Here is a 15092-nt window from a genome sequence, read left to right on the forward strand (position 1 = left end):
GGCTGTGGAGGGCTGGGAAAGGCTGTGGAGGGCTGTGGAGGGCTGGGAAGGGCTGTGGAGGGCTGGGAAGGGCTGTGGAGGGCTGGGAAGGGCTGTGGAGGGCTGTGGAGGGCTGGGAAAGGCTGTGTAGGGCTGTGGAGGACTGGGAAGGGCTGGGAAGGGCTGGGAAGGGCTGGGGAGGGCTGTGGAGGGCTGGGAAAGGCTGGGAAGGGCTAGGAAGGGCTGGGAAAGGCTGGCACTTCCCACAAAAACCCCTGTTGGAGGGTGATGAGCAGGACAGACAAAAAAGTCACCCTATGGTGGATGTTCTCAATCTGTGAGAGAAGAGAAAGTGGTAACTGGGTAACTGGGAGCCAAGAACAGCATTATCTGGGTATTTTCCTTAAGACAACCTCTATCCTGGGGCAAAGAAAAGGAACTTGGGGAGTTCCATCAAGCAGGTGGGAAAATGTGGCTTTTAGGGGAAGGGAGGGTTAGGAGACTTCAATTCTATGGGACAGCCACTCTGAGAATTGAAAATGCCACCCAGAGCTAATAAAAGCCAGTTAAAGCTCACCAACCAAAGAAAAGACCACAGGCCTTACCTACAGAAAATAGTCTCATTATTGTACTTGCTGTAGTGAGGAGGAACTGGTCATGGGATATCTCAGAAACATGGAGCAGGGGGGCTTCCCCGCCCCCCACCCAAGACAGAGTCACTCTGTCGCCCAGGCTGGAGTGCAGTGGCACCATCTCAGCTCACTGCAACCTCTGCCTTCCAGGTTCAAGCAATTCTCCTGCCTCAGCCTCCTGAGTGGCTGGGATTACAGGTGCCTGCCACCATGCCCAGCTAATTTTTGTATTTTTAGTAGTGACAAGTTCCACCATGTTGGCCAGACTGGTCTCAATCTTCTGACCTCACGATCCGCCCCCCTCGGCCTCCCAAAGTACTGGGATTACAGGCCTGAGCCATCGCACCCAGCCAGGGAGGGGCTTTTTTAAAATAGGGTTTGGCCTTTGTTCAGTGTTTTCTAAGAAGGAATGGTTAGTCTTTTTTTTTTTTTTCCAACTACATTATAGCTTTAATTATGTTTGGTTAGAAATGTTCTGTTGGCCTTTCTGTGTCCTGTTGAAAACATTGTTTATCACAGCCTGGCTGCTGGCCAAGTTTCTCAAGCCCTGATTAGAATTTAAGAGTCCTGTTTGGGGAAAGTAACTTGGCTGCATAGAAGGCCATGGGAAAGGCTCAGCAGGTCTGTAGTTCCAGAGGAGCACTTCGTGAAAATTTCAACCAGAGCAGAGGAAAATGGGGACTTTGACTTGTATGGAGGTAGGAGGCTGCTCGGCCACTGTGGAAGAATCTAAGGGGACCCCTACCTCAGATATCCAGAAGCTGGTTCCTGCATTTCCACGGAGGCTCTACCCCGTGAGAAGATTCAATGATGTGTGAGAGATGTAGGGACATAAGGAGAGAACAGCAAAATTTATATGAAGTTTAAGATATTGTGTACTTCCCCTTCCTGTTGTGGCTGGCTCTGAGCTAGAACACCTTGAGGATTTGGCTTTGAGTTACAAGCAGCTTTTCCCTTAGACTGGCAAAGCTGGAGACAGTACACTAGCGTATACTTCCTTTGTTCCACAAAAGCAGCAAGGTTGGACAGATTTGGTTTTGCACATATAAGGCAAAAGCGTTCTCTAAAACGAAAAGGGTTGACATAACGGGGATCTAAGAATCTGAAATGTTCAGTGGGATGTTGTAAGTTTGTGTGTGTACTTCTTTATTCTTTTTTGAGACGCTTTTTTTTTTTAATTTACATCACCGGAACAAGAGGAGGGATACACCCAACAGCTGCAGAAGCAGGAAACATCGAGTACAAAACTGAAGTACAAAACCACAAAAACAGAGTGTTTTTATGTTTTGTGCATATTTTGTTCCTGCTATCTGTCGAAAAAGTCTGCACTTCCTATATATATGATTGGGAATGGGGAGGGCTTGGTTCTCTTTGTGCCACATATTCAGCATGATTTAGGCAGTTTTATCTCTCTGCAAATTTATTGTTTCCTTTGGAGAAGTATTCATTGTCTAGATCACATCTCAGAAGTATCAGGAGTTATGTCCCACAGGACAGCAGGGGGCAATTATAGGAGTCAGATTCACATCAAGCTAGACTATTGTATGTGAGGAGGAACTGACCTAGGCTTGGCAAAGGTCAGCTTGAATTAACTGCGTGGGTTTCGTTTTGTTCTGTTTTTTGTCTTTTTTTTTTTTTTTTTAAACAAGAGTTTTGCTCTGTCACCCAGACTGGAGTGCAGTGGTGCAATCTTGGCTCACTGCAACCTTCACTTCCTGGGTTCAAGTGATTCTCCTGCCTCAGCCTCCCGAGTAGCTGGGATTACAGGTGCATGCCACCATGCCCAGCTAATTTTTGTATTTTTAGTAGAGACGGGGTCTCACAGTGTTGGCCAGGATGGTTTCGAACTCCTGACCTCAAGTGATCTGCCCACCTCAGCCTCCCAAAGTTCTGAGATAACAGACATGAGCCACTGTGCCCGGCCTTAGATTGACTATTAATACGGACATTTAGAACTGAAAAATACAGATTTGGGGGAATGTGACAATTATAAAGTACCCTTAATTTTCATAATTCATAGTGGTTGTGGATGGCTAAATGACCTATATGCTATATGAGCTGTGTATCTTGTGTGGGGATGCTGCATTCTAACTCTAGAAAGGGCCAATTGCCTTGCAAGGGGAGGATGAGTTATATACAGTTCTAGAGAACAGATTATTTCTCTTTTAAGAAAGTGAAACTTAGATAAGAAATGGAAATTTAATCCATAGGGAGAACTTCTGTTTCTTTCTGGGCTCTGTCTTGGAACTATATTTGAAAGAAAGTGGAGACATTTGAGGGCACTACTCACTGTTAGGGAAGGTGATCTCTGCCCATCCAGCAACAAGGACTACAACATGCAAACGAGTCAGATCTGTGTTGTAAATCAGACCATCTATATATTTTCTTTTCAAAAATAGATTATGGGCTGGTCGCCGTGGCTCATGCCTAACACTTTGGGAGACCTAGATGGGCAGATCACTTGAGTTTAGGAGTTCGAAACTAGCCTGGCCAACAGGGTAAAAACCCATCTCTACTGAAAGTACAAAAACTAGCTGGGCATGGTGGCGTGCGCCTGTAATCCCAGCTACTCAGTAGGCTGAGGCAGGAGACTGGCAAGAGACTTGGGAGGTGGAGGTTGCAGTGAGACAAGATCGCACCGCTGCGCACTCCAGCCTGAGCAACAGAGAGGAAAAAAAAAGAGAGAGAGAGGCTGTTTTTAGAGCAGTTTTAGGTTCACAGCAAAATGGAAAGGAAGGTACAGAGAGTTCTCATTACCCCCTGCCCCTACACATGCCAGCTCCCCAGTTTTCAACATTGCCCACCGGAGCAGTGCATGTGTCACAATTAGGGAATCTATGCAGACACATAATGACCACGAAAGTCCGTAGTTTACATAAGGGTTCACTCTTCGTGTTGCACATTCTGTGGGTTTGGACAAATGTGTAGTGACATGTATTCACCACTATGGTATCAGACAGAATAATTTCACTGCCCTAAAAATCCTCTGTGCTTTAGCCCGTTCAACCTTCCCTCTGCACAGCCCTTGGCAACCACTGATCATTTTCCTGTCTCTATAGTTTTGCCTTTTCCAGAACTGTCATATACTTGACATCATTCAGTATGTAGCCTTTTCAGATTGGCTTCAATATATTCTTTTCTATATTCTGTCCTATTTAGGTCAATGTTACTCAAAATGTGGTGTTTGAACTGTTTCCGCTAGAATCACACGGAAATAGTTAAACATATCCATTCTCAGTCTTATATTTGACTAATTCAAAACATTAATATCTGGGTGTGGAACCAAGGAATTTACTTTTTTTTTTTTTTTTTTTTTTGAGATGAAATCTCGCCCGGTCACTAGGCTGGAGTGCAATGGCGGATCTTGGGTCACTGCAATCTCAACCTCTCAGGTTCAAGCGATTCTCCTGCCTCAGCCACATGAGTAGCTGGGATTGCAGGCACACACCACCACACCTGGCTAATTTTTTGTATCTTTAGTAGAGGTGGGGTTTCACCATGTTGGTCAGGCTGGTCTTGAACTCCTGACCTGCAGTGATTCAGCTGCCTCGGCCTCCCAAAATGCTGGGATTACAGGCGTGAGCCACCATGCCCAGCCAGGAATTTGCATTTTAAACACACAGTGCAGGTTATTCTTATGCATACTACAGTCTGGACACCCAGCAAGGTCTCAACTATGCTGCCAGAAATTAAGGTGGGGACTTGTGTTCTTGTGTTCATAAAAGGTGATAATGGATGGGCTTGGTGGGTCACGCCTGTAATCCCAGCACTTTGGGAGGCCCAGGTGAGTGGATCACCTGAGGTCAGGAGTTTGAGACTAGCCTGGACAACATGGCAAAAACTCATCTCTACAAAAAATACATAAATTAACTACAGGTGGCGCACACCTGCAGTTCCAGCTACTAGGGAGTCTGAGGTGAAAGGATCACCTGAGCCCAGGGAGGTCGAGGCTGCAGTGAGCTATGATTGCAGCATTGCACTCCAGCCCGGGCAACAGAGTGAGATCCTCTCCCACTCCTTCCCCTCGCCCCACACTACAAAAAAGTAATACAGTTTATGAAAAACGTGCTGGCAGCGATAGCAATAGAAAAAGATCCCAAAAGGAAGATCGGGGCTTCAAAGTCCAGCTATTCTATAGAGCCCATGTGTAAATTCCCAATCTATTGCCAATTGTGGAGTTTTAATTTGATTGATATTGCAGCAGCTAGTGATTTCCTGCAGATTTTGACTCTTTCTTTCTGGAGAAGCCTAGAAATACCTTATGTATTATTTGCCAGCAGATGAAGCCTGAGGTTTTTAACTTGGACTACTGCTAAATCCTTAAGAAAGTGATCTTTGAGCTAAACAGTACCTTTCTGTAACCATTTGAGTAGGATTTCCCTTGAGTTTCAGCTCTACCTTCTCTAAGTACTGCAAGGACTCCTCATCAGTATTTCATTTGGAGCCCAAATGAAAGGTTAGAAATTATGGACCAGTCTGCTGTGTGACCTAATAAGGCCTCGACACCTGAGTGATGACACAGACTCATAGGAGCCCCAATGGCCCAGGCCATTGCTAATCTCCTACAGAAGCAAAACTCAGCTTTGTTCTGCTTCCAATATGATTGAGCACATCACATACTATAGTTAGAAACAAAATAAAACCACTTCACACTCTTAAGAAAGACTTAAAAGAAGAGAGTCATCCTGACTGGTTCTGGTCTTAAAAATAATAAACCCTAGCCAGGCACGGTGGCTCACACCTATAATCACAGTACTTCGCGAAGCCAAGGCAGGTGGATCACCTGAAGTCAGGACTTTGAGACCAGCCTGGCCAACATGGTGGAGCCCTGTCTCTACTAAAAATACAAAAATTAGTCAGGCGTGGTGGTGGGTGCCTATAATCCCAGCTACTCGGGAGGCTGAGGCAGGAGAATTACTTGAACCCAGGAGGTGGAGGTTACAGTGAGCTGAGATCCCATCATGGCACTCCAGCCTGGGTGACACAGCAGGACTCCATTTCAAAATAATAATAATAATAATAATAACAAACCCTTAAAAATTTGCAGTGAACCAGGATTCACTAAATAATACTATCCCTGACTTTTGCTATGCTGATGTCTAAAGACAAGAACGATCTTTTTATTTTTTTTAATTTTTTGGAGACAGGGTCTTACTCTGTTGCTCAGGCTACAGTGCAGTGGCACAATCATGGCTCACTGCAGTCTCGACCTCCTGGGCTCAAGTGATTCACCCACTTCAGTAGCTGGAACTACAGATACGTGCCACCACACCTGGTTAATGTTTGTATTTTGCTACAGATATGGGGTTTCACCATGTTGCCCAGGCTGGTCTCAAACTCCTAGGCTCAAACGATCCAGCCACTTTAGCCTCCCAGAGTGCTGGGATTACAGTTCTGAGCCACTGTGCCTGGCTAACATGAATGATATTTGCATATATGATACCTGTGCGAGTAAGTGGCTTTTTTCTTACTTTCAACAGGCTGATGTAAACTTAGTGCCCTGATAATTTTGCCTCTCTTTCCCTTTAAATAATTGTGTTTTGAATTTGCTGAGCCACTCTTTCTGGCTTCCTCAGAAAGAAGTCTGACATCCTTACATTAACGGCAAATAAAATTTCTCTTTCCTTGTCTCTTTTTCTTCTGTTTTTATCAGAGTGGAATTAGGCTTTTGAAAATAACATATATCTTTAAATCAACAAGTAAAAATTATATATATTTATTGTATACAATAGGATGTTTCAAAATATATATACAGACCGTACTGGACTGGGTAAATCAAGCTAATTAATAAACTGTATTACCTTATATACTTATTATTTTCATGATGAGAATTTCTTTCCTCTTCTAAACGCAGAAGTCTCCTGAGGATCCCTGTGGTACCCTCTTCCGACCCTTTGTACTGTGCTCTTGGGAATCCCTTCTATTGCAGTAATAGCACTTCTCTCCCCAGCTCAATGAAAGCATCATCATCTACCCAGTTGCCTAAATCCTAAACTTGAGAATCATCTGTGATTCCTACTTCTCCTTACCTTTTTTTTTTTTTTGAGACAGAGTCTCACTCTGTTGACCAGGCTGGAGCATAGTGGTGCTATCTTGGGTCACTGCAACCTCCACCTCCCAGGTTCAAGCAATTCTCTGCCTCAGCCTCCCAAGTAGCCAGGATTACAGGCACCCACCACCAGGCCTGGCTAATTTTTGTATTTTTAGTAAAAATGGTGTTTCACCATCTTGACCAGGCTGGCCTTGAACTCCTGACCTTGTGATCCACCCGCCTTGGCCTCCCAAAGTGCTGGGATTATAGGCATAAAAAACTGTGCCTGGCCCTCTCCTCACTTTTTTATCCAGGATCTGTCAATTTCATCTCCTAAAAGTCTTTCACATCTGTTCATAATACAATCATAACCTCTTCTATTTCTTATACTATTATTTTTACTTAAAATATATTTGTATTTATTTCTATTTTTGTTATTATTTTAATTTACAAATAAAAATTGTATATATTTATTGCATACAACTTAAATATATATGATTGTAAACATTCAATGTATAACACGTTTTGAAGTATGCATACATTGTGGAATGGCTAAGTCAAGCTAATTAATTACCACATGTATTACCTCACATACTCTCATTTTTCGTGGTGAGAACACTTAAAATCTATTCTCTTAGCAATTTTCAAGAATGCAATACATTGTTGATAACTATAGTCACCATGTTGTACAATAGAGCTCTCTTTTTTTAGAAACAGGGTGTCACTCTGTCGCCCAGGCTGCAGTGCAATGGCACGATCACAGCTCACTATAGCCTCAAACTCCTGGACTCAAGCAATCCTTCTGCCTGAGCCTCTTGAGTTCCAACAAAGTACAAAATCTTTAAGGTGACTCCAGGGCCTTCAAGGATCTGTCTCCTTAATTCAGGGATAAATAGAATTTTAGAATCAGGGCTCTTGATCTGGGGACCATGGAACTTTAGGGACTTCAGAAAGTACAAACAATGCAAACTATGAATGTGTATGCAAAAGTTGATAGGTACACAGCTATGTCCACCAGAGAGATGATAAATTACATTAGATTACCCAGGGGTTAGAATACCTGGAGAGCAGGTTGTATATAGTTTTACTTATTTTATACTTTTTTTTTTTTTTTTTTTTTTGAGCCAGAGTCTCGCTCTATCACCCAGGTTGGAGTGTAGTGGCACAATCTTGGCTCACTGCAACCTCCACCTCCCAGGCTCAAGCAATTCTCCTACCTCAGCCTCCCAAGTAGCTGGGATTCAGGCGCATGCCATCACGCCTGGCTAATTTTTGTATTTTTAATAGAGATGGGGTTTCACCATGTTGGCCAGGCTGGTCTTGAACTCCTGATCTCAAGTGATTCACTTGCCTCAGCCTCCCAAAGTGCTGGGATTACACAGGCTTGATCGACGACACCCAGCCTATTTTATACGTTTGTATTGTTTCTATGTTCATTTTATTAATGGAATGGGAAATGCAATCCTATTTTTAGGGTTTGAGGTTTCTGAAGATCATTCTGGCTCAGGGGTATAGGTGAAGACGGGATGGAGAAGGCAATGCAGGACAGGAAGCTCTTATTTGGGGAAATAATGTTTCAACTGAGCCAGTTAGTTAAACTAAGGGTCTGAGGAGGTGGTTGGTGGAGAAGAAAAGAGCTGGGTAGGACCAAAGAAAGAGGAGAGATAATCCTGTTGAAGGGAAGTACCGATGTCAGTACTTTAGGGAGGCTGGAGACCAGAGCAGAGTCTCCAGTCATTATTCCCTGGACCATTTGCTGTTTGGTTGGGGCCCTTTTTCTTGTACACCTCTGAAGCCCTAGTGCCTGGCCCACAGTAGGTTTTTGATGGACAAGTGCTAAATGAATTAATGAATAAATGAATGAATACTTCTAATAAAGTGTCATAGTTCTTTCTGGTTTTGTGCCTTTTATTTTTTTTTAATCTATCTCTTTAATCTTGTGTGCAGTGCTCCCTGAATTGCCTTTTGTTGCACAGCCAGCTACAAAGGGATTAGGTGTGGCACTTGGGAGCACAGGTCCTCACTCCCAGCTCAATTTACTTGTCCCTAACACCATGTTTCCTCTTTAATGCTGTGCAAATAAAAATATTATAACACACCCCTCCTCTGAGTGCTTCTTCTCTAGGCTTACAAACCACAGTTTCAGTTTCTTTTCTGATAATCAGTTTCGTTTCTTCATAGCCACCCTCTTATTGGCAAGCATTACATTATTTTCTAGCAGCGTGTTCCAAATATTAAAATCCCTCATCCTTGTATTTTAGGGAACTTTAATTATTTAAAATAGCAGGAAAAATATGTATGTTTTAACCAACCACAGTACTTAATGTTTCTGGTAATAGATGCCATCTGAGAAAAAGCTCAGTGTATTTACTGATAAAGCACTTTGCCTCCAACTCTAATTGACCAAAACAAGGTCTGTTGAAACTGAAACTCAGAAAAAACTTAACTAATTTTGCCCAAATTTCAAATAATACTAACAAATATTAGCATTTATTTTGAACTTGATTTATGGTCCTTACCACACTGTGATAATTTTTTCAAAACAACAATACATCTTAATATTTCAGCATTAAGTCTTATAGTTTCAGAGGATTTCAAGAAAAGTTGAGGATTTGTTGTGAATATATATATAAGTTGTAGAGAAAGCTGAATTAATGCAAAAATGGCTCAGTTTCTATTCAATGTACCCCAGATGAGGTTATTCATAATGTCCTGGCTTTGGAGCCAAATAAACTTAAATTTTATTATTATTTCATTTATTTATTTATTTGTTTGTTTGTTTTGAGATGGAGTCTTGCTCTGTTGCCCAGGCTGGAGTGTAATGGTGTGATCTTGGCTCACTGCAACCTCCACCTCCCAGGCTCCAGTGATACTCCTGCCTCAGCCCCCCAAGTAGCTGGGATTACAGGTGTGTGTCACCACGCCCGGCTAGTTTTTGTATTTTTAGTAGAGATGGGGTTTCATCATATTGGCCAGGCTGGTCTCAAACTCCTGAGATCAAATGATCTGCCACCTCAGCCTCCCAAAGTGCTGGGATTCCAGGCATGAGCCACCATACCCAGCGTGATAATTTGTCCTTTACATCTCAATGTCCTCACTTCCAAAACAGGAATGTTCATCTAACAACTCATTGAAATAAGTGCCTTGCTCACTCAATGAATGACAGTTACTGTTATCATCACATTCACAGTAGAATATCAGTCCTTAGTGGATAAATCAGGGTTTTTAGTTACAAGGAAAAGAAACCACTTCTGGCTCCTTTAAAAGCAGAAATAGTATTTGTGGCTAGGAAATTGGTTAGCTTGTGGCTTTGCTGGGAGGTTAGCCAATCTGACTTGAAAGCTACATAGTCAGAAGTATAGCTAAAATCACGAACTGGTTCCATGGGTATACCATTGCTACCTGTCCCTTGCACAGCTAACACTATTCCACCCTAAGGTATGTGTGCCTCTGTTGCCTCTGCTGTTTCCCCGTTTATCTCTGATAGACTGAGCCCTGTTCTTGTGTATGCATCTCCACTGCAGGGGAGACTGCGAAAAGGAGCATCTGGCATCTCAGCCACACCTTCAGTGGGAGGTGGGCTCTGTCTTCCCCTTAGATTTACATGATGGGGAATCCACCAAAACGTAGGAAAGGACTGAGATGCTGGATAGCCCAAAATATGCAAGTACGCACAATACTTCCCTGGAGCCACAGATTTTGGAGACTGGCTTAACTACTCTCTTTTTCACATACCTTGCATTTGATCCATTAATGCATCTTATTATGCCATACCCACTTACAAATTTTTTTTATTGCTTCTGCCTTCCAAGAGCCATGCTTCTCACTTTGGGGTACAAGGGGGTTGAGGAAGTCACAGGATAAAGCCATACATTATTCTAGTACAGAGGGTCAATTTTACTTTTATAATTTGGGGCCAGGGGATAAGTTCCCAATTTTATTCATCTTGAAAAGTTTTGCCACACATGTGTATATACATGCAAGCGAAATTAGCAGAATCATGTTTTCCTATTTAGTTCAGTTGGGTGAAAGCCATGAAAAGCCAAGAAGAAGAAAATTTTATGTAAGTAGTCATTGATTTAAAAAGTTGGCCCTTCTGTGTTGTTAGGGAACCTGGTCTGTTAGTGCTGTAACTGAATCAGAATGCACAGGATAATTATGAACAGTATGAAATACCAAGGTTGTGGGATCTGATAATGAGCTTGATGCGGAAACAAACAGCAGCTTTCCAACCACAACTAAGCATTTGCTCAGCAATTTACAAAGCAATACTAGTCAATTTACAAAGCTTCTGTACTCAGATGTTTATTGAACCTCAGGTGTTACTATTATGGAACACAGTTGACCACAGTTCCAAGTGTCTCTTGTGTGAGAAAACACTGAGCAAAAAGAGGAGGAAATTATCAAAAGTGATACCTAAAAAACAACCACATAACTTTAAGGCAGCAATGGCATAAAAAACAAAGCGAAACCAGATACATGACACTCCTGAAAAGGAATAAGATGAGGTGCTTTGCTCCAGTGGATATCAAAATATAATAAAGCTAAAGTAATTAAGGGAGTGTAGTATTAGTAGAGAGGATACAAAATTGACCAACCACACAGGCTAGACAATCCAGGAACAGAGGCATGCATTTATGGAAACTTGGTATGTAACAATAGGTTGCACATAATATAGCAGGGAAAACATAGGCTATTCAATAAATAATGTTTAGACGATTCGAAAAAAAAAATGAAGTTGGAGCCACTATTAGTATAATACATAAAAATCAACGTTGCACAATTTAAGGGCTGGTTTTTTTTGTTTGTTTGTTTGTTTTTGTTTTTTTGAGACAGAGGATGTCTCCGTTGCCCAGGCTAGAGTACAGTGGCACAGTCTCAGCTCACTGCAACCTCTGCCTCCCAGGTTCAAATGATTCTCCTGCCTCAGCCTCTAGACTAGCTGGGACTACAGATGTATGTCACCATGTCTGGCTAATTTTTGTATTTTTCGTACAGATGGGGTTTTGCCACGTTGGCCAGGCTAGTCTCAAACTCCTGACCTCAGGGTGAGCTGCCTGCCTCAGCCTTCCAAACTCTTGGGATTACAGGCATGAGCCACCATGCCTGGAATTTAAATCTTCAAAAATAAAATTTGAGGCCAGGCACGGTGGCTCATGCCTGTAATCTTAGCAGTTTGGGAGGCCAAGGTGGGTGGGTCACCTGAGGAGTTCCACACCAGCCTGGTCAACATGGCAAAACCCCGTCTCTACTAAAAATACAAAAATTAGCCAGGCGTAGTGGTGGGTGCCTATAATTCCAGCTACTTGGCAGGCTGAGGCAAGAGAATCACTTGAACCCAGGAGGTGGAGGTTGCAGTGAGCTGAGATCACACCACTGAACTCCAGCCTGGGCAACAAGAGCAAAAACTCTGTCACAAAATAAATAAATAAAATAAAATAAAATTTGAAAATGCCTTGGTAGTAGCAGAATTCTTGAAAAGAGACCAAAAAGTACGAATCATAATGGAAACAATTTGAGTTCAAACGTATTAAGATCAAGAACTACCATGCATTAAAAGATCTCACAAAGAAAGGGAAATTACAAATTACTAACCGGGAAAAGATGTTAAATAGACGTAACCAGCAAAATTTGAGTATCCACAATATATAAAGAACATTTAAAAAATCATCAAGAGGGCTGGACGCGGTGGCTCAAGCCTGTAATCCCAGCACTTTGGGAGGCCGAGGCAAGTGGATCACGAGGTCAAGAGATCGAGACCATCCTGGTCAACATGGTGAAACCCCGTCTCTACTAAAAATACAAAAAATTAGCTGGGCATGGTGGCGCATGCCTGTAATCCCAGCGACTCAGGAGGCTGGGGCAGGAGAATTGCCTGAACCCAGGAGGCGGAGGTTGCGGTGAGCCGAGATCGCGCCATTGCACTCCAGCCTGGGCAACAAGAGCGAAACTCCGTCTCAAAAAAAAAAAAAAAAAAAAAATCAAAAAATCATCAAGAAAAAATCAAGTAATTTCATAAAAAAACTGGCACATTTAGCCAGATGTGGTGGTCCACACCCGTAGCCCCAACTACTTGGGAGGCTGAGGTGAGAGAATACCTTGAGTCAGAAGCTGAGGTTACAGTGAGCCTGATTGTGCCACTGCACACCAGCCCGGGCAACAGCAAGAACCTGTGTGGGAAAGAAAAGAAAAAGGAAAAAGGCACAAGCCATGAATAATCATTTCACAGAAAAGGAAACACAATTAGGAAATAAACATATGAAAATGTGCACAATTTCTTTTTTTGTTTCTTTGTTTTTGTTTTTGAGACAGAGTCTTGTTCTGTCGTCCAGGCTGGAATGCAATAGTGTAACCTTGGGTCACTGCAACCTCTGCCTCCCAGACTAAAGCAATTTTCATGCCTCAGCCTCCCAAATAGCTGAGATTACAGGCAGGGGCCAGCATACTGGCTAATTTTTTGAATTTTTAAAAGAGACAGGGTTTCGCCAGGCTGGCTAGGCTGGTCGCAAATTCCTGACCTCAGCTGACTGCCTGCCCCGGCCTCATGAAGTGCTGAGTTTAAAGGCGTGATCCACCATGCCCAGCCTCAATCTCATTTATAATGAGGTAGGTGCAAATCACAACCACAATGAGATACTATTTCACATCTACCAGACTGACAAAAATTTTCAAAAGTAAAACACTCCTAAGTGTTGACAAGGTAGTGGGGCAGCAGCTCTACTATACTGCCAGAAAATAATTTGGCATTATCAGGTAAGTGTGTAAACTAGGCATATTCTATGACACTGATATATAACCTATGCAATATTATATCCACTGGATAAAAACAACAGAATACAACAGACACATACTCATAGAAGTTTGATTTCTAACAAGCAAAAGACAAAGAAACCAAAGACCTGGAAATAATTTAAATGTTCATTGACAGGAGAATGGAAAAACTGTGGTGTATTCATATTAAGAAATACTATATAGCAGTAAAACAAGAATAAAAAAATTAGCTACAGTAACTTGCATCAACATTATTGAATCTTACAGATACAATGAACAAAAAAATGAGCAGAAGAATGTATATATGTACATACAGTTCAAAAACTCAAAAACTAAATAATTTATTACAAACAGAAGGAAAACAAATACCTACAAATTTCAGAGTAGAGATTACTTCAGTAGTAGGGAGATGTCATTCTGGAAGAGGCTTACTGGGGTCTTTAAAGTATCAGTAATGCTCTTTTTAAAGTTAATGGTAGCTACAGATGTGTTTATCTTTTCACAGACATTTAGATTACATATACTCTTTTGTATGTATGAAATATTTCATGATATAAATATGAAAGTGTAGAAACAAACAAGAAAATGTAAAGTGTTTGTAGATGTACTAGCAGTTTAACAACTCAATAAATTCTAAGTACCATTTTTCATATATAAGGAAAAAATCAACTACATGGATTTTTGAAGGAAAAATAATCAGTGCTTTACAATCAAAATAAAAGCATAATCAAACAGGTAAAGAAAAACATTTTAAGATGTTTCATTCAAAGTCAGTTCCTTAAATGACATGGAAGTTAAAGTTAATGCATTAGGAGAAAGATGGTAAAGGTCTGTATGACTAGAGATATATTTTTGAGATTTTAACATATTTTAACATTGTATTTCTTCTTTGATTTTTCCCTTAACCCACCGTCCACCAACTTCCCACCCTAATTCAAGAAAATAGCGGGCTCAGCTGGGCACCGTGGCTCCCACCTGTAATCCCAGCACTTTGGGAGGCTGAGGCGGGTGGATTACCTGAGATCAGGAGTTTGAGACCAGCCTGATCAACATGGTGAATAACTATCTCCACTAAAAATACAAAATTAGCCAGGTGTGGTGGTGCATGCCTGTAATCTCAGCTACTCGGGAGGCTGAGGCAGGAGAATCACCTGAACCCAGGGAGCGGAGGTTGCAGTAAGCCAAGATCACACGACTGCACTCCGGCCTGGGCAACAAGAGTGAAACTCCATCTCAAAGAAAGAAAGAAAGAGAGAGAGAAAGAAAGAAAAAAGAAAGAGAGAGAGAGAAAGAAAGAAACAGAGAGAAAGAAAGAAAGAGAGAGAGAGAGAAAAGAAAAGAAAAGAAAAGAAAAGAAAAGAAAAGAAAAGAAAAGAGAGAGAAAAAGCAAATAGCAGGGTCTTTGCTTTCTTGCTCCAGAACTTTGTCAGTGTTATTTTAGTGGCCCCAAAGGAACCATGCCTCCCATATTCCTGCCCTGTGTAGTCCCTTCTGCTTCAATTTGAGATGGCCTCATGACCTGCTTTAAATAAGAGTATGATAGAAATCATTCTGTTTTTGTTTGAGTTCTAAACCTTAAGAAGGCCTATATGCTTCCACTTTGTCCTCTGGAGGAAGCCAGCCACCATGTAAGAGGTCTGACTACCCTGGAACCACTTCTCTGTGACCATCTCAGCCTA

General features: G+C 42.0%; 1 long non-coding RNA gene across 1 annotated transcript in view; it reads right to left on the minus strand.

The window, feature by feature from the left end:
• The window catches only part of LOC116561491, a 22713-nt gene extending 21153 nt beyond the window's left edge, over positions 1-1560 (minus strand). Inside the window, exon 1 of the long non-coding RNA XR_004273453.1 lies at positions 1357-1560. This is a non-coding gene — a long non-coding RNA (uncharacterized LOC116561491). The remainder of the gene's footprint in view (positions 1-1356) is intronic.
• Positions 1561-15092: the final 13532 nt, after the last annotated feature.

The sequence above is a fragment of the Sapajus apella genome, unplaced genomic scaffold (assembly GCF_009761245.1).
Source record: "Sapajus apella isolate SASKATOON/1434 unplaced genomic scaffold, GSC_monkey_1.0 scaffold29, whole genome shotgun sequence".
Taxonomy (NCBI): domain Eukaryota; kingdom Metazoa; phylum Chordata; class Mammalia; order Primates; family Cebidae; genus Sapajus; species Sapajus apella.